Source organism: Lissotriton vulgaris, chromosome 1_1 (genome assembly GCF_964263255.1).
Source record: "Lissotriton vulgaris chromosome 1_1, aLisVul1.2, whole genome shotgun sequence".
Taxonomy (NCBI): domain Eukaryota; kingdom Metazoa; phylum Chordata; class Amphibia; order Caudata; family Salamandridae; genus Lissotriton; species Lissotriton vulgaris.
The window spans coordinates 1,518,684,450-1,518,695,377 of NC_141685.1; positions in this window are offsets into that span (position 1 = coordinate 1,518,684,450).

The following is a 10,928-nucleotide window of genomic DNA, read 5'->3' on the forward strand; positions in this document are numbered from 1 at the left end:
CTGGAGCAAGTTCGCTCGGCACAAATCTATACCAAATTGGATCTAAGGGGTGCATACCATTTGGTTCGGATGAGAGAAGGCGACGAATGGAAGACCGCCTTCAAGACGCGGTATGGGCTTTTTGAATACCTCGTAATGCCCTTTGGGCTCTGCAATGCCCCTGCTTCTTTTCAGTTTTTTTTAAACAAAGTGCTACGCGAGTTTTTGGACATCTTTGTTGTTGTATACATTGATGACATCCTGATTTATTCCAACACTGAGCTAGAACACCAGGGTCATGTATGTCGAGTTCTTCAAGCCTTACAACAGAACCATTTTTATTGTAAGCTGACAAAATGCGAATTTCACGTCACCACTGTGGAGTTTTTGGGAGTCATGCTCACTCCATCAGGTCAGGTCATGGCGGAAAGAAAGGTGCAAGCGATTGTGGATTGGCCTAGACCCAAAAGTGTGAAAGATATTCAAAGTCTTCTAGGATTTGCAAATTTTTATAGAAGATTTATATCGCACTTTTCAGAGATGCTTACTCCACTCACAAGATTGACGAGAAACAACATCCCTTTTGTGTGGAGTATTGCTGAACAAAAGGCGTTTGATTTATTAAAAGAAGCTTTTGTCACCGCCCCTGTACTCACACATGCAAACCCTGAAAATCCGTTTGTGGTAGAAGCAGATGCATCCGAGATGGCCATAGGGGCAGTGTTATCCCAAAGAAATGAGAGCACCGGACATCTCCATCCCATAGCCTTTATGTCACGCAAATTAAATGCAGCTGAACAAAACTACACAATAGCTGAAAAAGAATTGTTGGCAATTAAGGATGCGTTTGCTGAATGGAGACACTTGTTAATGGGAGCCTCTCATCAAATCACTGTGTATACGGACCATCGCAATTTACAGTTTTTAAGGGCAGCCAGACATCTTACTCCCAGACAACTCAGGTGGATGTTATTTTTTGCGGAATTTCATTTTATCGTCACCTTTCGTCCAGGAAGCGAAAACCGGAAGGCAGATGCCATGACCCGCCAGGAACATAACCCCATTGTAATGATGCCACCTGAGAAGAGCATCATCGAACCACAGAAAATAGTGGGTGTGATATGTCTGGAAGACTTCCTCCAGAAAACTAAGAGAGGGATTCAGACCTTCGAATGGAAAACTTGGATCCGTATGCATCCGGAGTGGAAACTCAAACAAGGGTTACCCATGAAAGGCCAACAATTGCTTCTACCCACCCTGAGTCTACGTAAAAAGGCATTCGAATGGTGCCACAACCTTCCATGTGCAGGCCATACTGGTGGACAAAAGACTTTGGAAAAGATGTTGAGGAAATTCTGGTGGCCTACCATTCGTCCAGACGTGTTTGCATGGGTAAAAAACGGTTCCATCTGTTCACAAGCCAAGAGTGATCATCGTCCTGCCCAGGGGCTTTTGCAAGTCATGCCTACTCCATCTATTCCTTGGGAGAGGTTCTCAGTTGACTTTGTGGTGGGGTTGCCTAAAGATCAAGGTATGACAGCCATCATCGTGGTGGTGGATTATTTAACCAAGATGGGGCATTTCATTTCATGTAAACAAGCACCAAACGCAGGTCAGCTAGCTCAGCTTTTGCTTCAACATATAGTCAGGTTACATGGGCTTCCTCGTTCCATAGTGTCTGATAGGGGGGCACAATTTACAGCAAAATTTTGGAAGACATGGTGTGAGAAACTGTGTATAACGTCCTCTCTTTCTACAAGCTTTCACCCCCAAACTGACGGTCAGACCGAAAGGTTGAACCAAACTCTCAAGCAATACCTGAGATGTTTTGTTGACACCACCACTGACGCATGGGTTGATTTGCTGTGGGCCGCTGAAGTGGCGTACAATGATGCAATTCATACCTCCACTCAATACACTCCTTTCTATTGCACCTACGGGTTTCACCCCAGGTTTGCCCCTTTGTGTTTGCCCTCTGTTACGGTAAAGATCCCTACATTGCACTCCCGATTGGTTACTATCCGAAAGACTGTTATACAAGTACGGAATAACCTGGAGAAAGCTAAAGGAAGGTATAAGATGCAGGCAGATAAACATCGTAAAGCTTGTCCTGAGTATAAAAGAGGGGATTGGGTGTGGCTATCCACTCGAAACATTCGTTTTCGCAGATACAGTGTTTTCAATCCGAGGTTTATAGGGCCATATAAAGTGATCAAGCATATAAACCCAGTGGCTGTGAAATTGCATCTTCCAACCCATTTCCGGATTCATCCGGTTTTCCATGTATCTTTTCTGAAACCTGCCCAATGTCCTCGCACAAAATCCCCTATGCCTGTCAGGGTACAACAAGATGTTGAGTATGAGGTGCGTAGGATTCTGGATGCTAGAAGAGTGAGAGGCAAATTACAGTACTTGATATCCTGGAAGGGGTATGGTCCTAAGGAGGACTCATGGGAACCTGTTGCAGCTGTGCATGCTCCGAGACTGGTGCGTTTGTTTCATCGTCTGCATCCGGACAAGCCTGGTGGCAGTCAGTGAGTGTCGGAGAGGGGGGTGTACTGTCACGTTTCCCCGACCGCTGGTAAACAATGACTGCCCAAATACGCACTCAGGGGATTGAAAACTACATATCCCATGATCCTTTGGGGCGGCGCGCTGTAGTGACGTGTCGCGCCGGGGGAAAAGCATTTAGGGTGCATCCGGGCAGAACGCGCTGCCGATTATTTGTTCATGCGGAGAGTAGTTCGTGTTTGGAGGATCGGTGATTTCCTTATCACATTGGAGTACTTGGCTGAGGCTTAGGAAGCGCCTTTCTGGATTGCCTGGGTTTTTCGGTCCCAAGTGTGGGAACCCTTCCTTACGGAGATTTTGGCAGAGGCTTAGGAAGCGCCTGGATACAGGTACGAGTGGGGCTTACATCGTGGGTATGTGAGTCGGGAGTCCAGTGGATTATTGGCTGGGGCTTAGGAAGCACCTACAATGGTCAACAGCTATTTTCAGGTCGTTTCATTTCTTGCTTCAAGGTGGTGCTTACTGAGCTCCGGGTTCAGGCGTCCTGTTCATTTCCCTGCACCCTATTGAATATTACTTTGGGAATCTGTGATGGTATTGAACGCTATTAGTGACTACTTGCCAGATTTCTACTTTTGACTATTGTGGATCCTTATGGTGGAGAGAAGAATCTTACTATTGGATCTTCCTTTTGTTTCCTGGGCTGCTGATATATTTTGTTTGTTCGAACTTTCTTTTTTTCCAAATACTTTGTGGAGGGAACCTAATATGTTAGTGACACTCTGGTGACTGTGTAAATTACACCTAGATGACACCATTTTGTGCATGAAGGAATGCACAAGCTATTGCATACACACAACCTTACTTAAGGAGTCTAGAGGTATCGCATTGGTGATCTTCGATTTACAGAGGATCGTTTGGGTATTCATTCTCCCTTCAGGTGGTAGGTGTATAATTTGGTTTAAACATACCAACAAGAGATACTGTGTGGTGGGGGTAACTAGATACTTAGATTTTGTTATTTCTCATTTACAGTGTCCTTTGGGGATGAGGAATTATCCATTACCTTACCTCTTATATCTCAGCACTCCTGAATGGTTATACAGGTGAGGAAAGAGTAACATAGTTGGTTGTGGTCCAATCTGGTAACCCAACACCACTTATTCCGTGCTTTGTATATTGCAGATTTCCGGTTCCAGCAGCCCAGCAGTTCCCCTCCGGACCTTCTATTTTCCTCCGCTTGATCTCCTTAACAGTCTGTGTATTATATAGGCAGACTTGGGATGATCTAGAGGTGGGCCCCTTTATAGCATCGATACAATCCTGGGGATACATCACTGCGGTACCTGGCAGTGCACACCCGCTCCCCTCCCGCTCCCCTCCCGCCCTGATTTGAAGCTTTACTTTACCTGTGCTGCCGCTTCCGCTCCTCTTCGCCGTGACGCGCCCGCGCTCCTCACCTCACCGCAGCTCCATGTCCGCCGCTCCTCCTCGTCGTCATCACGCACGTCGCGGTCATCACGCACGTCGCGTCGCGGCCAGCGCTAGGTACCGGCCGGCGCTACTTTCAGGGGACTACTTTGTTTTAAAACGTAATTTTTTAAATTTACTTTTTTTTAAAAATTTATATAGCCTATGTCCATCTACACACGCTGACATTTTCATAGATGTATCGGGTGTGTAGATTGGCGCTGTGGTTGCCGAGTTTACCTGGCCAAAAGGTGCAAGTTCTCTCTTTATAATAGTAGTATAGATTTGGATACATGCTGTGTGCTGTGTGCTGAATAGACAGACCCACTTATAAAAAACCCAAAATTAAGTCCTTCCGGTCCAAGCTGCCTCTCTGTCTCCCTCCAAGGATTGGAATTGGTTAGGTGGAAAGCCAGTACGTGTATATGCATTTGCAAATATGAACAACAATATTCTAAAACAGGAGTACAGTCTGGAACGGGGAACGTCGTTTACGACGCAACTTTTAGCACGCAGTGCTATTACAATGCGGTTTTTAAATCGCATTCTATTACAATGCATGACTCTGGGTGGCGCTCAAGGATAGGGAATACTTTTAATTTACTATCCAACACCTTCCCTAGTGTCAACTGGGACTGGTGTTGGAATAGTAAATTAAAATATTCACTATCCAACACCTCTTAGAATTATGCGTTGTAAAAGAATGCGTTATAAAAACCGCATTGTTACAGCATGCGTGCTAAAAGCATGCGTTGTAACAACGTACATCCGTCTGGAACAGGTCTGTAAAATATTGATCATTGACAGACTACAGGGGCTGTCCAACTACCCTGAACCAGGGACGGTAAATTGTTACACCTAACAGAATGTTCAGGTGAAAAAGAGATCACAATTAAGGTTGTCTCTAGAACCAATTCCATCCATACCCTGCGCCCAGCTACCATCTGATACACCGCAGTTTAATGATAACTCCCCTGTAGATCTCACACCCACACTCCCTGTGATCACACCACTCAGGGAGTTTAGCAGTAATAACTCTCTGTTAGTTATCAGCCCAGAAATACGTTCAAGGGTAGCAACAAGGGGGAGTAAATGTACGGAAGGGAAAGCAAAAGAACCCCCCCAAGTGAAGGAAAGATTGAGCCCCCGGCAAAATTCCAACTCCCCTTAATTACGCCTGTCACTCTGTTCAGTAAATCAGCAGCTGAAATTACAGGCGGACGTTTACAACTCTGCAAAGTTGTTAACGGCTGCCTGTAATTTCAGCTGCTGATTTACTGAGCAGACTGACAGGCGTAATTAAAGGTCTATTATTGAGTTCCTGCCACTGGAATGACTTTTATGCAGTATTAAAATATCTGGACCCCAATTATTGGATTGCTCCAAACCTGTAGCTGTTGGAAGTTGGAAACTTTATCCATAAGCTAATTCAATTACGAATTGGCCGGCAGTATTACAAGAAACTGTACGCTCAAAGTAATTCTTGTCCTGAAGATGACCGCGTAGTTTCCATGCGGTTGAAGCACCGTCGACGCTTTTTGTGGCCATAATTTATAAAGGACACATTATTTGGTCTACGTTGTTTCTTCCTGTATTGATAATGTTTGTCTGTTAGCCACTAGTTTTGCATGTGAATTGTATGTTTTTGTTTTGCCAACTCTTTTTTGAGCGCTATTGTTATTTTTTGAACTTCTTTTATGAAAAATATTTATATAATAAATTATAACTGTCTTTGAAAATGTGTGTATATATAGGCTTCTTCTTCTTTCTTATTCAGCTTTTGATCCTAATGTTTAGTGTTTCAGTGTTAATTGTGATCTCTTTTTCACCTGACCCTTCTGTTAGGTGTAACAATTTACTGTAAAATATTGATGACAGTTGCTACTCCCTGGTTGGACAGGTTAACGTTTTAGCCATCTCATTTGCACTCACATATAGCTAAGACTTCAACATTGTGGCTTACAGTATCAATCAAGTTAAGTGTGCAGCACCTCCTGCCTGTAAAGACATTCTCTAAAAACTGAATAGTTATAGATGAACGAAACTAACACATTAATTATTTGGCTTAGAACTATGTCCAATCTAGCAAAGTTTATCTTTCTTAATTTGGTAGGTATTGGCACCTTAGGGCAAGGAAGAATAGCTCATTCTAATTAATAGGCTGAGTAGAGTTTGTGCCACAGGCTGTGGACAGTGGAAACTGTCAACCAGCTGCAGGTTTACCACAGGGCCTGGTCAATGGCCAGGCCCGGCCTTGGGGTCACCCCAACTGTACACATCCTTTGGCTGTGTGCAGCGAGGATTAGCCGACTGAGGGGTTGGGCCAGGCCCTGCAGCCTCCCTCTGCTGGACTGCAGTGATTGGCTATGCACAGAGAGTTGCCTGCCAGCTGTGGTTGGTCACTCACGGTGGGTGAGTATCACGCCCTGTGACCAACCCCGTTGTGCATGCCTACCACCAAGACCAGCGGATGTATGACATTACATCGCATGCTTTTACCACTCATGCTGTTACAACGCAAGTATTACAACGAAAACCTTTACAACGCATTACACTTTGGGGTGCTGGATAGTCAATAGTTTAATTTACTATTCCAACTCCAGTCCCCGTGGACACTAGGGAAGGTGTTGGATAGTAAATTAAAACTATTCCTTATCCTAGAGCGCCCCCCAGTGTAATGCGTTGTAATGGTTTTCGTTGTAATACATGCGTTGTAACAGCACTGCGTGGTAAAAGTTGCATTGTAAAGGTTGCATACCAGACCAGCAGGTGACCTGCCGTAGATGGCCCTCCCGCCGTAGCCCTTAACCCTACACCTAGAGGGGCAAAAACAACTTGTCCCTTGTTAGCTATAATTATCTCAGGACCCTTTAGTATTCTGGTCCAAATTTTAAGCAGGGTATAGTTACAGCTCTCTGATGACCATACTTGTCACCCATCTCCCCCTAACTCAACTCCCCCTTGTCCCCTTTCTACAGCACTGCTTCATTCTACAACCCTGTCCTGAGGATGATCCAAACTTGATTGGATCGAAACGTCGTCAACTCCCCAGCCCATTCAAAAGGCGCCACCTACAATGTGACCACCCTTGAACATCTAAAACAATGTGTTCCTATTTAGGATCTAGTCACACTGTATCACTGTAAATATTGTACACTTGTATTTCTTGCGCCGTTCATGCTGAGCACGTTTGTCACTTGCGTCGCTGTCGTGCACATCACCTGCACCATGTTTGCACCAAGTACAACTTGGGTTGTGTAATTTTAACTTCCAGTGCTGATAGTACTGTCCTTTCTAATTTGTTTGTTTAACCTTGATGCCACTGGCACATAAAAACGGATATATTGAGTCTCTTTTGTCTGTCAATGATAATGTTTTTGCATATCTTTGTAATTGTCTAAGTGAATGATACCTGTTGGGATACTGTTTGTTTAAACACATATTCTTACCCCAATCCCAACGCGGTTGATGGGTCGTACTCCTGTTCTTTTCTCAAACTTGTAGGCGGATTTTGGTCATGCACAGTGGAGTTTAGCCACTCACACCTGGTTGACTCCACAGTGAGATCACCACCAAGAAGCATTAGCTTCATGGCCTGCTCTGAAGCAAGGCCCTGCCGCCAACCCCCACTTCACACAGCTTTGATCTGTGCACAGTGGGTATGGCTGTATACTGCAAGTTAACCACCCTCTGCAAATTAAACTCCTACAATGAGATATCTTCAGCGCCTTCCGCGGGCAACCTCTGCTAAGCAGACTATGTGGCTGCCTGCTGCAGATTTGGCGCAGGACCTGGGGCAAGGCAGTGAGCAGCTGAAGTTGACTTAAGGCCCTTCTGCCAACAAACACAGATTGCCAAACCCGGCTGTACATCTCCTTTACCAGGCCCGAACCTGTGCCCAACCTCTGCTGTGCACGGCTTGGTACTTTGCAGATTTGTCAAGGGAATACTTTTATAGAAGCTTGATGTATTGCATAATAAAACAACAGAAATTCACCGAAAAAGCTACAGTTAAAGTGAACATTTGGTTAGAATTTGCTTATAACACCATGGGCTGCAATGGTTTTTTAACAATCCTCTGAAATTCACTTTAAATACCCTAGTTAAAGTTCAAATTTGGTAACAATTGAAATCCATGAAAACCATAACTGACAAACAAAATACAATGCTTACAACTTCATAACATTCATGCCAATAAGTAACAACAGCTAAAACTGTAATAATTATCTGAAAGTGGCTCTGCATATACTGCACCAAAGTAAGGTACAGTGTGCACAGAGTCCACAGTCCCCAGAGGTTTGGCAGAGGTTAAAGTTAGATATAACCTTACTCTCTAAAGTGGTAGCATGGTCGAGCAGTAAGGTAGTATCCGAGGCAGTGTAAAGCATTTGTTGTACACACTCAGTCAGCAAATGGTCTCACACACTCAAGAACTGAACTCTAGGCCAATTGTTTTGTATATAAAAATATATTGTTGTTTTATTTTATAACCACAAGTAGGAATACAAATACTTTCTCAGAATGAGATGCTACAGTTGAATACTTTCCAATAGCAAGAGACTTTTAAATGTAATAGATACGGTTGTTGCAATTTGCAACACAAGTTAAACCCAATTATAACATTGAGCTCAACAGGGATTTTAAGTAAAATGCAATGTCAGTTACTTTACGTATGTTTTTCTTACTCAGGGCTGGATCCCGGATTCAGCCCTGGTGCATCTCCTGTAAACAGTTGAAATTAATCGTTTTTTTACACAGGCAATTTTTAAGGAATATTTGTTTGTTTCAAATATCTTCACTTTAGAAGAATTTCTGGCAAAAACCAGGCAATGTTATCCTATGGAGGAAAATCAAGTTATCGGAAAATCACAGTTGTAATTACTTTTTAGGATCAGTGCTGGGCACAAAGATCCAATGAACAAACAATATTCCAACAGGTATCAATATGTAGACAATTAGATATGTTTGCCAAAAGCATTACTTCGAAGGAAAAAGGAGACTCAATTGTTTTTAGAACGTGCTCATCGCATCGTATATTTAAGCATGGATAAGGAATACCTTTATAGCAGCACTGTATTAAAGTGAATTAATAAATAACCCGAATTGCACTTTGTGCTCGGTATGTGCATGTGACATAGATAGGGACGCAAGTGACAATTGTGGACAGCGTGGACGGCGCAAGGTGTGAAAGTGTAACAATATATACAGTGTGGATGGTGAAAGCAGAGGCTCCAAAATGTATTACAATCCAATTTATTACAATTTACAGGTAGCAATTCAGGTGAGTCACTGAGGGAGCTGCACCATTTAATGCGCTGTGTTGTCGACGTCGTTTCGATCCGCATGTCTCGGGATCGTCTTCAGGACCGGGTTGTGATTAATTAATAATGTGAAGTGGCCAAGCAGGGGAGGAGTCATGCTGGGGTAGTCAAGGATCCACGGGAGGAGCAGCGTTCGAATCGTAATGATGGTCAAGGGCGCCTCAATAGAGGTGCGGTAGCCCTTTCTTCCCGGGGGAAGGGTGGATGATGGCTGAGCCATATGGTATGAATCTGCACTCGGTTCCAGGTGGGGACGGCCTATTCATGTCCGACATGTCCGTAGCGCGGTAGAGTCAATCAGGGGGTTGGGCTCTGAATAAATCAGCGGGGGTTCTCCGAGGAGCGGGTCCGATGGCCATGTGTACTTGAATGAGTGGGCACAAAGATCCAGCACTGGGATGTCTCCTGGTAACAGGTGAGTAATTTCGTTTTCCTTAATCGGATGATTTTTAATGAATATTTCAAAGTTGCAAAACTCAACACTTAAAAAGAATTTCCAAGTGAAAACCAGCCAATGTTACCTTATGGAGAAAATGTGAGTTATCGTCTTTCAGGTACGTAATCGACTGGCAGAGTTAAGGTTCTGGGGCAAGACTCAGTGGTCTCCCAGGTTCAGGTAGGTACAGTTGTTACACCCTCAGTGGCACAGGGGCAGCCGGTGCAGAGTGAGTAGGCCCAATGTTAGCCTATGGCGGAAAGGGGGCTTTTGGTTGGTGGGTGCTAGCAGGCAGGCCACGCGGCTGAGGGAGCTCAGCTCCTGGTCACTTACACAGGGCAAGTGGGGAACTAGAAAAGAACAGATGCTGCAATTCCAGTGGCACTCGGGCGGCTGGGTGCAGGGTGCTTTTGGGACGTCGGGCGCCCGATGGTTCTCAATGGGAAAGCTGCAAGATGAACAAAGGCTGCAAGCTCGGGACGGAGAACATTTAGGTGTGACCACCACTTCGAGAGGTATGTTGGGAAGCTGTAGGTAGGTAGACACCCAGGAGTTGGGCACAGGAGGCCGTGGGGCGCCGTGTGCAGGGGTGTCTTTTGTGTCGGAAAATCTTACCCTCAGCTGGTCGTGGTTGGAGGGGTCCTTGGTTGTGAGGCTGCAGGCGTCGTCAGGAGTGTCGAGGAGGGTCTTTGAGTGCTGGATTCTTGATCACAGTCACTGGGGGAATGTCTTCGTCGTCTTTGATCACTAAGGCACAGGCCAGGCTCGGCGGGTGCATAGTGTGCTGAATTCGCGGTTCCTGGCTGGCACCAGGGGTTGTTTCTGTTTGAGTAGAACCACTACTTGTGGGAGTCCCAGTCTTTGGATGAGCAAGGCAGTCAGGTCCTCCAAAGTTTTTGAGGTTGCTGACCACAGGAGAGGCTGGGATTTAACAGGAGCAGGTTTGAGGGTCGACAGGCCGGTAGGGCTGATGCCAAGTCAGTTGGTGTCATCCTCTTGTTAGCAGCTGCACGGCAGGTCTTCTTTCTTCTTGTTCTTCTTTGTAGTTTTGGAATCGGGATCTGAGGAAGGAAGGTTCAGGGTGCCCCTAAATACTAAATTTAGGGGTGTTACTGGTAGGGGACCAATGGGTCCCTTCCCTGGGGTGATTACACCCCCTATCCTGTCACTCTCCAGTGGGAGGGGGGCAGGAGCCGGTCTCTGATTGGGTA